The sequence below is a fragment of the Anabrus simplex genome, chromosome 3 (genome assembly GCF_040414725.1).
Source record: "Anabrus simplex isolate iqAnaSimp1 chromosome 3, ASM4041472v1, whole genome shotgun sequence".
In the NCBI taxonomy this organism is placed as follows: Eukaryota; Metazoa; Arthropoda; class Insecta; order Orthoptera; family Tettigoniidae; genus Anabrus; species Anabrus simplex.
In genome coordinates this window covers 510,929,510-510,943,702 of record NC_090267.1, presented here as the reverse complement: position 1 = coordinate 510,943,702, position 14,193 = coordinate 510,929,510, and positions in this window count along the sequence as shown.

The window sequence follows — 14,193 nt, the reverse complement described above, 5'->3', positions numbered from 1 at the left end:
GGGGAGGGGGTAACTGGGGCTATGGAAAATGCAGAAGAACTTCATCGACGAATGAGTAATGTGTACGGTGAGACTTTCATGAGTGACAGCAAAGTGCGACAATGGTGCAGGAAATACAGACATCATGATGCAGGAGGAAGCGAGTGTCAACCGATGGGCGATGATCTTGTTCAGCGAGTGGATCAGGCGATTCGAGGAAATTGTATTCCACCCCTCAGCATGAAGAATTCGCACTTCACAGTTGGCGGGAGACTCTATTGCTCTAGGCATTGCGTGCTCAGAATTGACAAGTGGAACGTGACGCGGTCGACAGGCATACTAGAGACAGTGCGCAACGCTTCATCGGATTCTAACTGTTGTTTTAATTTCGCAAGCAATCGGAGTCTGCAAAAATAGCCCTCGTGTTTTCTAAGAAACCTCGAAGGTTGGATTTTAGATCGTAAACTGAACATACCATTCGCTGTACAACTTGATCATCTAAGATTTTGTAGTAGATTGCAACGTAATTCAGTTGTATCAGTGTACTTACGCATGCGCGCACAAGCAACGTCATTATTATTGAAAAGATTTTCATGGGCAGCTCCTTTATAAAAACATAGCTGTTTCCATACCGATAGGTCAATGTGTGGAAATGAAGAGAAATAAACACAATTTTTGGCACGTTTTTAGTGTGATTACTACAAGTTGCCAACTTCTCCCCTTCTATTTCATGCTTCAGCACTTTTCCCTCCACTTTCATCTGCGTTTTTTTTATTAAATTAGAAAGAATCTTTTTTCTCTGCTTCAACAGATTTCCTTGGGTGAACATTTTGATAAAATCAAGTGCTTCATATGTGCCCTAGACTCAAGAGAGTCAGAAGCCATCAAGCAGGCTCAACAACAACAAAGACCTTGAGTTGAATCATTTTGCAGTGCATAGTTACAAGTATTTACCTAATGAGATTCAGAGTTTGGAAGAAGTTGATGACTGTTAGGGAGAACCTTGACAGATTTTCTAAAGACAAATTGGAATTAAATTTGAACAACGATCCACATGTGCAGACCTTTGGAACTTTGGCTGAACTCCCCTTACGAGTTCTGAAAAGATATGCTTCGTTGGTTTCTGTAGTTATCGAGTGGAGTTTCTCTCTTCTTCTTGGTTAGAATGGGTCTACTTTGCACCACACTTGTTGGGCTTTGGCCGGTGTAACTGTCCAGCAGGTACCTTTCTTCCGGGGTTTTCCTCAAATCCACGGACTTCCTTCAGAGTACGTCTACCTTGAAGATCTGATATACGCAGTTCTTTAATGTCCTTCTCAGTTATTGTCAGCCAAGTTCCTCTTCTTCCAGAAGATGAACAGGCGACTGGTCACTGTTTTCAAAGGCAGTCTTATATATGCATACAAAGCAACTCTCCTTTTCCTAGCACAGTCAGAGAGTCTGTCTGAATGTTCGTAGAGCTCGTCTACGGAATTATTCGTGTTCCTTTACCGGATCTAAGATCTTCCTGTTTCTCCACCAGATCTGAAAGAGGCATACAGACTTGCGTGACCGACATTTCCCTCACTGTGTAACAATCTACTGAGCTCGAAGGCCCAGTGAATAGTAATTCAAAAACATTGAAATGTTGTGAGCAGTCCAATATAATAAGTTAGAACTCGGTAAATGGGATAAGGAACTGGTTTAAACCTTAATAATGAGATTTTATCAAACAGCTTTTTCGCACCTTTTTGTATGTACTTTCAGAACCTTTTCCCCCCTTTTCTGACCAGGCTTTCCACCTTAAAATCCTTTCTCTAGTCGTCATGTTCTGTCATCATTTTGTAATGTCCGACTCGTTGGCTGAATGGTCAGTGTACTGGCCTTCTGTTCAGAGGCTCTCGGGTTGGATTCCCGGCCGGGTCGGGGATTTTAACCTTCATTGGTTAATTCCAATGGCTCGGGGCTAGGTGTTTGTGCTGTCCCCAACATCACTGCAACTCGCACGCCACACTCAACACTATCCTCCACCACAATAACACGCAGTTACCAACACATGGCAGATGTCGCCCACCTTCATCGGAGGGTCTGTATTACAAGGGCTGCACTTGGCTAGAAATAGCCACACGAAATTAAAATCATTTTAATGCCCCCCCCCCCTCCGCCCAACTTCATCTGTCGATGGTAGTTACGTTGCAAACATGTTACTATGTTACCTATTTCTAGTGCACAGTCTATAATGTGTCCGGCTCCATAGCGTGCTGGCCTTTCGCAACAGGGGCCCCGAGTTTGATTGCCGGCTCTGCCACGAAATTTTAAAAATGGTAGAGGGCTGAAACTGGGTCCACTCAGGCTCGGGACGTCAACTGAATAGAGGTGGGTTCGATTCCCACCTGGGCCATCCTCAAAGTGGTTTTCCGTAGTTTTCCACTTCGCCACCAGGCAAATGCCGGGATGGTACCTAACTTAAGGCCACGGCTGCTTCCTTGCCTGTCCCTTCCAAACTTCCCATCCTGCCACAAGGCCCCTGTCCAGCATAGCAGGTGAAGGCGCCTGGGCGAGGTACTGGTCCTTCACCCCAGTTGTATCCACCCGACTCATTGTCTCACGCTCCAGGACACTGCCCTTGAGGCGGTACAGGTGAGATCCCCCACTGAGTCCGAGGGTAAACAGATGACGAAAAAGAAGAAGAGGACAGCCCAAGATACAGGAGGCTGTTTTAAACGTCCTCGGTCTAGAAAGCCAAGAATATCGGCAGAAAGGATCCGTCGTGCTGACCACACGACACCTCGTAATCTGTAGGCCTTCGGGCTTGGTAGGCCATAGCTGTTGCGCCATGGGGCTTTAACATCTTTACGTCGCACCGACACAGATAGGTCTTATGGCGACGGTCCCAGCATTTGACTGGTGTGAAAATGGGAATCCACGGTAAACCATCCTCAGGGATGCCGACAGTGCAAGCTGACAGCTACTCGCTCGGTGTGAGAGGAAGCACCAGGTCCCACCACACTTGATGAACGGCACCCTAGGCCTGGAAAACCAGCAGAAAGCGAGAGTTGACCAAAAGAGGTCAGATATCAAACATGATCTTGCCAGCCTGGCACAGTGGAAACAATGCCAGGCTCAGCTAGGGTATCCATGGTCGCCAACCAAAGATCCAGGTTGGGAGCCTCTGTTCCCCCATTTGGTCTCCTTTCACAACAGACGGGGAACACAGTCTATATAATACCCCCACCCACAGAAACCGCGAACTTATTACTGATAGCTAATAGGACGGTGCGGTCCGACTCATTGGCTGAATGGTCAGCGTTGAGACCTTCGTTTCAGAGAGTCCCGTATTCGATTTCTGGCCGGGTCGGGAATTTTAATAACATCTAATTAATTCTTTTGACTCGGGGACTGAGTGTTTGTATTTGTCCCAACACTTTCCTCTTCATATTCAGACAGCACACTACACTACCAACCGCCACAGAAACTCGCAACAGTGATTACATCGATCTATATAGGGATGGTGGCAGGAAGGGCATCCGGCCGTAAAACAGGGCCAAATCCACGTGTGCGACACAGTTCGCACCTGCGACCCCACAGGTGTGGGAAAAGCGGTAGAAAAAGAATAGGATGGGGGGAGTACCAATAGAGATTCTTCCAGAGTCCCTCTATTCCAAGTTTACACAAGATTCCAGAGCAAAATCATAACCCGTTAAAATTGTAGATCACCCTGTAATTTACTAAAGCTTACCTCGAGTCAGCGAAATAAAATAATTAAATTTATCTTTGGAAACAATCAAACGATCATAAATATGTTTTTCAATAAAATGTGTGACGAGATGTTACCTAGCAACCGTGCAGGCTGTGATGTGAAGTATTGATGGATAGCCTGTGCAGCTCTCTTTATACAGAGGAAGTACCACCCTATTAACAATATTCGGAAAGAAATAAAAGGGATCCGACACTTCAAAAATGGAGATATCGGCGAAGAAAGTCAAGAGTCCTCAAAATGAAAGACTCCCTAGGCCTTGAATGCTCTAATGGTTGGAAAAGAACAAGAGTTGACCAAGGGAGGTTGGTAAAGGGAGGTAAATAAAAGTGAGGAGCCTAACACAAGTAAGTCGAAACAATGTCAGAACGCGGCTAAGGACCACGTTGTCCCCAATCCAAGCTGCCAAGTTAAGATCCCCTGGGGCCCCCTTTAGTCGCCACTTACGATAGGCAGGAGATACCGGGTGTGTTATTCCCGCCCACAAGGGGAACAGAGGGAAAAGTGAAGGTGTCCGACACTATGAAAAATGAAATTATAATAGAACTTGATGCAGCCAATGGCCAAGAAATAAATACAATATCGTACATCGCTCATTCACCACAAAATGAGGTCAACGACGTTGTTCTCGCCGTACACTCCCGAAGATGGTACGATCGCAATGTTTCTTGCACAATTTGCAAGTACAGTCGTCGCGGTGTCTTGTCTTGTGATGGAATCCATGCGCAGCGAAACGCGTCATGATATGTAGCACGTCGTAATTTGGACGTTGCCAGTCTTGAGCCATCATAGCATCCGTGGTGTAAAACGTGCTGCATATTTCTTTCTTCTTGCCGTGTAGTTCTTTTAACGCACTCTGATACACAGGTGTAGAATGTAATAGCATCCATTCTGGAAGATCCTCTATAAAGAACCTTTCTTTCACCAGCTCATATACCAACCGTGACGGGGGTAAATTTAGATAAATCGCCTTGATCTTTTCCAATTCCAAAAAGATTGCTTTTAGAAAGATGGTCTCATATTAGATATAATTCGTAACTCACAATAGGCGAGATCTTCACTCTGAACAGCTTTATCGCTGTATCTACTGAGAGGTTCCTTATGTCGTGCATTGCGACCTTGTCCTTGATGTGAAGTGTGAATGTGGTTCCCGTAGTCTGTAGCGTCATTCCCAGGTATTTAAAGGATGCGGCCGTCGTTAATCTTTCGTTCTTATAATAAACTGTGTAATGTCGGGGAATTTTTTTCCATAATTACTGTCTTATTTGCATTCAGCTGTAGATCGTTTCTGCCGGTCCATTCCACTAATCTATTGAAGGCTGCTTGCAGATCTGCATGAGATGATGACGCAATAGCCATGTCATCCGCGTAAACATATATTTTTACATTACCGGAATTTACTGTTGTTATTGCGTCCATGGTCGCTGTGTTAAACAGGATCGGACTCAATGGGTCCCCCTGAAGCACTCCTGTCGTTTGCTCTATTGGGATAGATTTTGTCAGATTGTCATCAATCTGTACGTAGTTTTCTGCGAGTATATTTCGCATCAAAACTAAGAGAGATGTGTCACTTTCCAAGACATGATCCAGTCTTTCCAACAGTAACATTCTATTGATTGAGTCAAAGGCCTTTGAAAAGTCCATAAAAGCTACATGTAATAATTTTTCTTTCGGGTTTCTCGTCGTTTCCTGCATGTCTTGTAGACACTTAACTGCTTGAAGAGTAGAGTTTCTTTTGCGAAACCCAAATTACTCGTCAGGTATTTTACAGTCCACGAGGTCAGTCAATCTATTTGTGATAAGCTTTGTCAGTATCTTGAACGGAATGCATTCTAAAGTGATAGCCCGATAAGCATCGGGGTCTCCAGTATTTCCTTTCCCCTTGTAAAACATTTTTAGATTGGCGTCTATCAGAGATGGTTCCTCGTATGAGGCATTGATTCATGAACACTTTGAACACTGTTAAGGTTTGTTTAAGATGTTCATTGAAGATGTTATCTGGACCACAAGCCTTTCCATCTTTACTCTGCAGAATTGCCGCTGCAATCGTGCACCTTCTGTTGTCCTCCGAAAAGGATGTATGAACCGCCTGACCAGTACTCCTTTCGGCCAGCACTCTGGTTGGTTAACGACATCCAAAATCTCTAAGAGTATTCCTATCCTTTTCTTTTTTTGCTAGGGGCTTTACGTCGCACCGACACAGATAGGTCTTCTGGCGACGATGGGATAGGGAAGGCCTAGGAGTTAAAAGGAAGCGGCCGTGGCCTTAATTAAGGTACAGCCCCAGCATTTGCCTGGTGTGAAAATTGGAAACCACGGAAAACCATTTTCAGGGCTGCCGATAGTGGGATTCGAACCTACTATCTCCCGGATGCAAGCTCACAATTCCTATCTTAAATGCTTTACTATTGCCCCGTGTTGGTAACTCAATGCCGCTCTCTTTAAGAAACGTTACCAGTTCTTCCTTATCCGTAGAAGGACATAAACGTCCCACATAAAGCCATACGTTTCGGGCACTCGCTTTAAGCGTGTTTCCTTCTGCTACTTTTGTGCCTATTTCACGGATGTTACTTTTCCTGGGCTTCCGTCTTTCAGCCTTCTCCCAGGTGCCCTCGTCTCCTATTTGCTGATCGTTAAAGGTTGTTACGGCTTCAGTCAATATGTCTGCGTCTTTTATACCTGCATTATCCCTGCGCTGTTTCATTCAGACATGTATTTAGCGTTTTATTTCTACTGAACGTTGTTCTTCTCATTGCTTTGATAGTTGAGATGTCCCAGCTGTCCGTTGTGTACTAGCTTGTTGGATAGTTGCCACAGTCGCAGGTGCGTGGGGGTGCGGTGCCTTTCGCTTTGTCGCTATTGCACCTGGCAGGAATTTCTTCTGTTCTATCGGTAAAGCATTCACAATTTGTTCTCTAACCTTTCCTCCAAATTTGTTCTCCAAAAAATTCATGACCTTATCCATCATTTCAAAGAGTTTTCCATAATTAATATTCTCCTTGAAAAAACTCCTTAGCAATGGCTTACAGGTTCCACATAACCATATTAGTTTGGAGTCTTTTTCGGTATATCTGCACAAGTTCCCCTTTTGTAAGCTTCGTGCAAGGTGCGTGTTGCCATGTGTTACATAAATTGCATATAATAGCATTATCTTGGCTCGTACATACCTCTCCAGAGATGTCGCACTTCTCAATGTCGTCAGTGTCCTTGACGATTTCCGTACCAGCGTCAGGCATGATGATCAGATTAGATCACATGGCGGTGAATTAAAATGTCTGCCTTTGTTGACCGAAATGGAAACTCGAAATAGGGTTATTTAATGCTGTTACACCATTGCAGTTGAAGTTAACGAGTGAAATGGTTTCTTGATACTATACAGTTTGCTAGGGGCTTTACGTCGCACCGACACAGATAGGTCTTATGGCGACGATGGGATAGGAAAGGCCTAGGAGTTGGAAGGAAGCGGTCGTGGCCTTAATTAAGGTACAGTCCCAGCATTTGCCTGGTGTGAAAATGGGAAACCACGGAAAACCATCTTCAGGGCTGCCGATAGTGGGATTCGAACCTACTATCTCCCGGATGCAAGCTCACAGCCGCGCACCTCTACGCGCACGGCCAACTCGCCCGGTACTATAGAGTTTGAATGGAAATACTAGTTACACTTAATTTCTTAGATCTTATAGAATAGCACCAAAAATCACACACTGAAAGTACACATGACCTTCACATTTTAACTTTTAACTTTTTAACTTTTAACTCGTCCAAAGAAAGAAAAGGGCAACGAAGGGCGTGAAAATGAAAGACTCCGTAGGCCTCGAATACTCTAGTGCGGATCCACGACCTGTGCAGCTCTCTTTATAGAGATCCACGGCCTGTGTAGCTCTCTTTATAGAGATCCACGGCCTTTGCAGCTGTCTTTATAGATATCCACGGCCTGGTCAGCTCTCTTTACAGAGATCCACGACCTGTGCAGCTGTCTTTATAGAGATCCACGGCCTGATCAGCTCTCTTTATAGAGATCCACGGCCTGGTCAGAGATCCACGGCCTTTCAGCTGTCTTTATAGAGATCTACGGCCTGATCAGCTCTCTTTATAGAGATCCACGGCCTGTGCAGCTCTCTTTACAGAGATCCACGGCCTGTGTAGCTCTCTTTATAGAGATCCGCGGCCTTTGCAGCTGTCTTTAGAGATATCCACGGCCTGGTCAGCTCTCTTTATAGAGATCCACGGCCTGGTCAGCTCTCTTTATACAGATCCACGGCCTTTGCAGCTGTCTTTATAGAGATCCACGGCCTGTGTAGCTCTCTTTATAGAGATCCACGGCCTGTGTAGCTCTCTTTATATCCACGGCCTGTGCAGCTCTATTTATACAGATCCACGGCCTTTGCAGCTGTCTTTATAGAGATCCACGGTCTGTGCAGCTCTCTTTATAGAGATGCATATCCTGTGCAGCTCTCTTTATAGAGATGCATATCCTGTGCAAATCTCATTATACAGATCCACGGCCTTTGCAGCTGTCTTTATAGAGATCCACGGCCTGGTCAGCTGTCTTTATAGAGATCCACGGCCTGGTCAGCTCTCTTTATAGAGATCCACGGACTGTGTAGCCCTCTTTATATAGATCCACGGTCTGTGCAGCTCTCTTTATACAGATCCACGGCCTGTGCAGCTCTCTTTATACAGATCCACGGCCTTTGCAGCTGTCTTTATAGAGATCCACGGCCTGTGTAGCTCTCTTTATACAGATCTACGGCCTGTGCAACTCTCTTTATACAGATCCACGGCCTGTGCAGCTCTCTTTATAGAGATCCACGGCCTGATCAGCTCTCTTTATAGAGATCCACGGCCTGTGCAGCTCCCTTTATAGAGATCCACGCCCTGTACAGCTCTCTTTATAGAGATCCACGGCCTGTGCAGCTCTCTTTGTACAGATCCACGGCCTGGTCAGCTCTCTTTATAGAGATCCACGGCCTGGTCAGCTCTCTTTATAGAGATCCACGGCCTGTGCAGCTCCCTTTATAGAGATCCACGGCCTGTGCAGCTCTCTTTATAGAGATCCACGGCCTGTGCAGCTCTCTTTGTACAGATCCACGGCCTGGTCAGCTCTCTTTATAGAGATCCACGGCCTGGTCAGATCTCTTTATAGAGATCCACGGCCTGGTCAGCTCCCTTTATAGAGATCCACGGCCTGTGCAGCTCTCTTTACACAGATCCATGACATCCACTGCCTGTGGAGCCCTCTTTCTACAGATCCACGGCCTTTGTAGCTGTCTTTATAGAGATCCACGGCCTGGTCAGCTCCCTTTATAGAGATCCACGGCCTGTGCAGCTCTCTTTACACAGATCCATGACATCCACTGCCTGTGGAGCCCTCTTTCTACAGATCCACGGCCTTTGCAGCTGTCTTTATAGAGATCCACGGCCTGTAGAGCTCTGTTTACACAGATCCATGACATCCACTGCCTGTGGAGCCCTCTTTCTACAGATCCACGGCCTGGTCAGCTCCCTTTATAGAGATCCACGGCCTGTGCAGCTCTGTTTACACAGATCCATGACATCCACTGCCTGTGGAGCCCTCTTTCTACAGATCCACGGCCTTTGCAGCTGTCTTTATAGAGATCCACGGCCTGTAGAGCTCTCTTTATACAGATCCAGGTAACGTCACTCACACATTTTGTTACATTCACTGTTTCTTTACACACATTTGCGGAAGATCTCCCCCTCTAAGATATAACTAAGTCAATTAAAAAGACAAAATTACCTTTGTACTCAGTATGAAGGCCCTTGGAGGAGTGGAGGTAAAGGCGTTCACTATCCGTAACCTCGACACTCAGAGCCGTAGGAAATAACCTGCCGCTCACTTTTGTTACAGACTGAGTGAACCTCAAGCCCGTGAGCCTCTCCAAAAATGAGAAACTCATTTCTAAGTTTTCGACTTAATAATAAGGAATAGAATGCACATCCTTCCGTGTGAACCATCTTTCTAGTAAGAGTAGACATAAATTGTATTCGTGTGCATATATTATAATGAGAACAGTTGTCTTCGCTCTATAAGACGCTGTAACATAGGAAGAGGCTTCCTCCTCGTGATTGTAGTAATTGCTGCGGCAGTTGGCGGGTCGTCTTCAATCCAGAGCCTCACATTGTGCTAATTGTGCACATTCCAGTCGCAATTTACTGAGTCCAGCCCGCCTTCCACGCTCTCATAACACGCCACGAGACGTGTCTGGAACCTCTTCCAGTACCCATCATACAAACTAATATTGACCTATCTTACTTCAAACAGCTGAAGGATTTCTGTTAACGGTGAGGAAGATGACTCATTTACCTATCTTCATGAAGAGTAAAAATAACACAAAGTCATATCCATAAACGCCATGAAAGTCCTTGGAGGCTTCCACTATCCGTAACCTCGGCGCATGTTAGGATCTATTTAGGAAAAGAATTTGTTATACACTTTCACAAACTAGTGACCAAGATATTGGTAGTTGAAACAATTCCTGATGAATGGAACGTAGGTATTATCTTCGCGATACATAAGAAAGATGATATCATGATGTGTTCTAATAGTAGAGGTACCTAACTTACAAAATATTTTCCAATATTCTCTTTCGCAGATTGATGCCTTACGTGGAAAATGCGGTTGGTGACTTTAGATCAGATCTTCACAATCCGCCCGATTCTTGAAAAATGTAAAGAATTTGGAATTAATACTAATAAAAATAATAATCGCATGGTCTCAGCTACCGTGTGCAGACATTTCAATTTGACTCCATCTGTCTGTCTGCTCGTCAGTTTCGACGATCCTTTTTACTCCAGGCCCACTAGATGACAGACCGAGTAAACCGAAACTCTCTTGGGCTTCTGTGTCTGAGATTTAATTGATTTTGTCGGGTAAACACCAAATGTGTCAGCACAGATCTTTTACATGCAGACATCGTACGACATGGAGTGTCGAATGGACTTTTTTCCGTCCTTCAAAAATCCGACTACCTCTGCCGGGTTTGAACCCGCAATCTTGGGGTCCGCAGGCGGACACTCCACCACTGATCCACAGAGCCAGCTTAATTTGGAATTCATACACACCATCTCTTCATTGACTCCACTCAAGCTAATGACAGTATGGATATAAGTAATCTTTATGTAGCAATGGAAGAGTTAGATATCCTTAAGAAATTGATCGCCGTTGTGAAAGCTACTATGGAAAGTACTCGGAATCAGATTAAGATAGACAACATGTTATCAAGTGCTGTAACGACCATGAACGGAGATAGGCAAGGAGATTCATTATCATGCCTCTTGTTCAATATAACTTTGCAAAAGGTTATTAGAAATGCGGGTATCAATTCAAGGGGAACCATATATATAAAATACAGTAATTTATCCTGGCTGACTGACTGACTGACTGACAGATTCATTATCGCCAAGCCAAAAGTACTGGACATAAAAAGTGAAATTTTGGGATACATTCATATTACAGTGTAGGTGCTCACTAAGGGAGGATTTTTGGATATTCCGTCACTAAGGGGGTGAAAAGGGGGGTTAATATTTTAAATGAGTGTATTTATATCTGGAAAACTGAACAGTTTAAAGGCGTGAACATTGATATTTTGAATCTCCTTAAAAAATAAAGAAACACGTGTTTCTTTGTTTTCGGAAAATCCTGTTAAGGGGACGAAAACAAGGTGAAAAAGAGGTTGAATACCTTTTATGTGGAAAATTATATCTCAAAATTGAAGATGTTAGTAAATAAAATTGGTATTTGGAATCTTCTTTAAAAACAAAGAAACACGCATTTTTGTGTGTGTGTGTGGGGGGGGGGAGGAAATCAACTTAAGGGGGTATAAAAGAGTAGAATTCTTTTTATAAGGATACACATAAGAAGTCGACTTAAAACAATACGCTCCTAAGGGATTTTGATTGGGGGATGAGGAATGATGACAAAAATATACGTTTATATGAAACCGTTTGAATTCATCATCATCATCATCATCATCATCATCATCTGTTTACCCTCCAGGTTCGGTTTTTCCCTCGGACTCAGCGAGGGATCCCACCTCTACCGCCTCAAAGGCAGTGTCCTGGAGTTCAGACTCTTGGTCGGGGGATACAACTGGGGATTATGACCAGTACCTCGCCCAGGCGGCCTTACCTGCTATGGTGAACAGGGGCCGTGTAGGGGGATGGGAAGATTGGAAGGGATAGACAAGCAAGAGGGAAAGAAGCGGCCGTGGCCTTAAGTTAGGTACCATCCCGGCATTCGCCTGGAGGTGAAGTGGGAAACCACGGAAAACCACTTCGAGGATGGCTGAGGTGGGAATCGAACCCACCTCTACTCAGTTGACCTCCCGAGGCTGAGTGGACCCCGTTCCAGCCCTCGTACCACTTTTCGAATTTCGTGGCAGAGCCGGGAATCGAACCCGGACCTCCGGGGGTGGCAGCTAATCACGCTAACCACTACACCACAGAGGCGGACAAACCGTTTGAATTTACGAAGTTAAAATGTCAAATGATATCCTAGGAGTTAAATGACAGAAGGTTTGAAACAAATTTAACCCCTCAGAAATTTAAATGGGGGTTAAGATCCTAAAACATTTATATTAATTCCTTCCTCCAAAGCGGTTTAATGAACGGACACAAAATTCCAAATAGCGGTATGTACTTTAAATCCTAGGTGTGAAATAAGGCATATTTTCAAACGTTCTACCGCTAAAGTGTAAAGTGTAACCTAAATTATTCATCCCTTCAAAACCGTTTGGAGTACAAAGTTGTAATTTTACGAGAAGGGTCTTTTATGTCCTATGTATAAAATACTGTATACTTCAAAATATTTCTGCCCTAAGGGGTTACATGGTCGTTGACGCTCAAAAACACAATATCCATTCTTCTGAAACCGTTTTAGGCACGAACATAACGTGTTTTATGAAGGGTGCTCTTCCACATCCTACATGTTAATAAATATTTAAAACAGTATTCATTACTGTTCGACGTACGAAATCAAAATTTCACAGATTGGTCGCTTCCACGTCCTAGATGTTAAATAAGTTATGGTTTAAAATATTCAAATTCTTCCGTACGAGGTTCAAGTGAGCGGTGGATTATAAAATGAATAATAAATCCCCAAAAACCATTTGACGTACGAACTGAGGACGTATTTGACAGGCTCAGCTGACACTGGACTCTCCAAAATGCGAAACGTTGAATAATAATTTTCATTTTAAAGCCGTAGCGAAGCACGGGTATCTTGATAGTCTCTTATAAATCAGTTCAAATTGTGGCATACGCACATGATATTTATATAACTGCAAGAACGCCAAGAGCGATGAAAGAAGCTTTCAGAAACTTCGAAAAGCAGCAAGAAAAATGAATTTACAGATTAATGAAGGAAAAACTAAGTTCATGCCCGTAACCCAGAAAGAGTACCCTAGTGGATCTACATTCATAGAAATCATCTCGTATAAGTTTGATGTTGTGCGTAGTTTTACCTACCTTGGATCAGAAGTTAATTGCATGAACCATGCTAGTTCTGAAGTCCGAAAACGTGTTCTGACTTCTAACAAGTGCTATCATGGCTTCAGAAAACATCTGAAGTCTAAGCTGTTGCGCAGGTAAACTTAAGTCCTGATGTATAAAGTTTTAGTAAAGCCTGCATTAACATATGGTGCTGCTGAGATCTGGTACCTACATTTGAAAGAAGCAGTTTGAGACAATGTTTTGGGCCAATGTGAACTGCATAAAGATCTGAAGGTTGGAGTGGACAGGACATGAGCTGCGTGTTAATGAGAGAATAATAAAGAAAATATTTAATGCAATGCCAGAAGGAACCAAGTAAGTTGGAAGACCAAAGCTAAGGTGAGGGGAAGTGGAATCAAGAATTGGACGAGCTCTGCACTTAACAAGCAAGAATGGGGAAAACCTATTCAGAAGGCCAAGGCTCACAGAGGGCTGTCGTGTCAGTGATGATAATGATGATGATGATGAGAAAAAGGAGAAGGCGTATAAATCTCTGGTAAGACCGTAGTTAGAGTATGGCTCCAGTTTTGGGGTCCCACACCAGGACTATCTGATACGAAAACCGGAAAAAATTCAAAGAAAAGCATCTCGATCTGTTCTGGCTGATTTCCGACAAAGGAGTAGTGTTACCGTACGAAAATGTTGGGGAAGACGTGAGAGTAAGGAGATGAGCTGCTCGACTAAGTGGTATGTTCCGAGCTGTCAGTGGAGAGATGACATTAGTAGACGAATAAGCACGAGTGGAGATTTTAAAAGTAGGAAAGATAAGACGAGGAGCAAGGGAAATGTTCGATAAATTTCCAAGTTCTTTAAAAAGGTTTAAGAAAAAGCTGGGTATTCAATTGCTAAGGTATCTGCCTCCTGGTTGAAGAGTGGTCAGCTCTACGACCGCCACCTTTGCCCCCGGGAATTAACCTGGTACTCATTTTTCGTGTAGGATGACTGAACCTCAGGGCCAAGTGCTC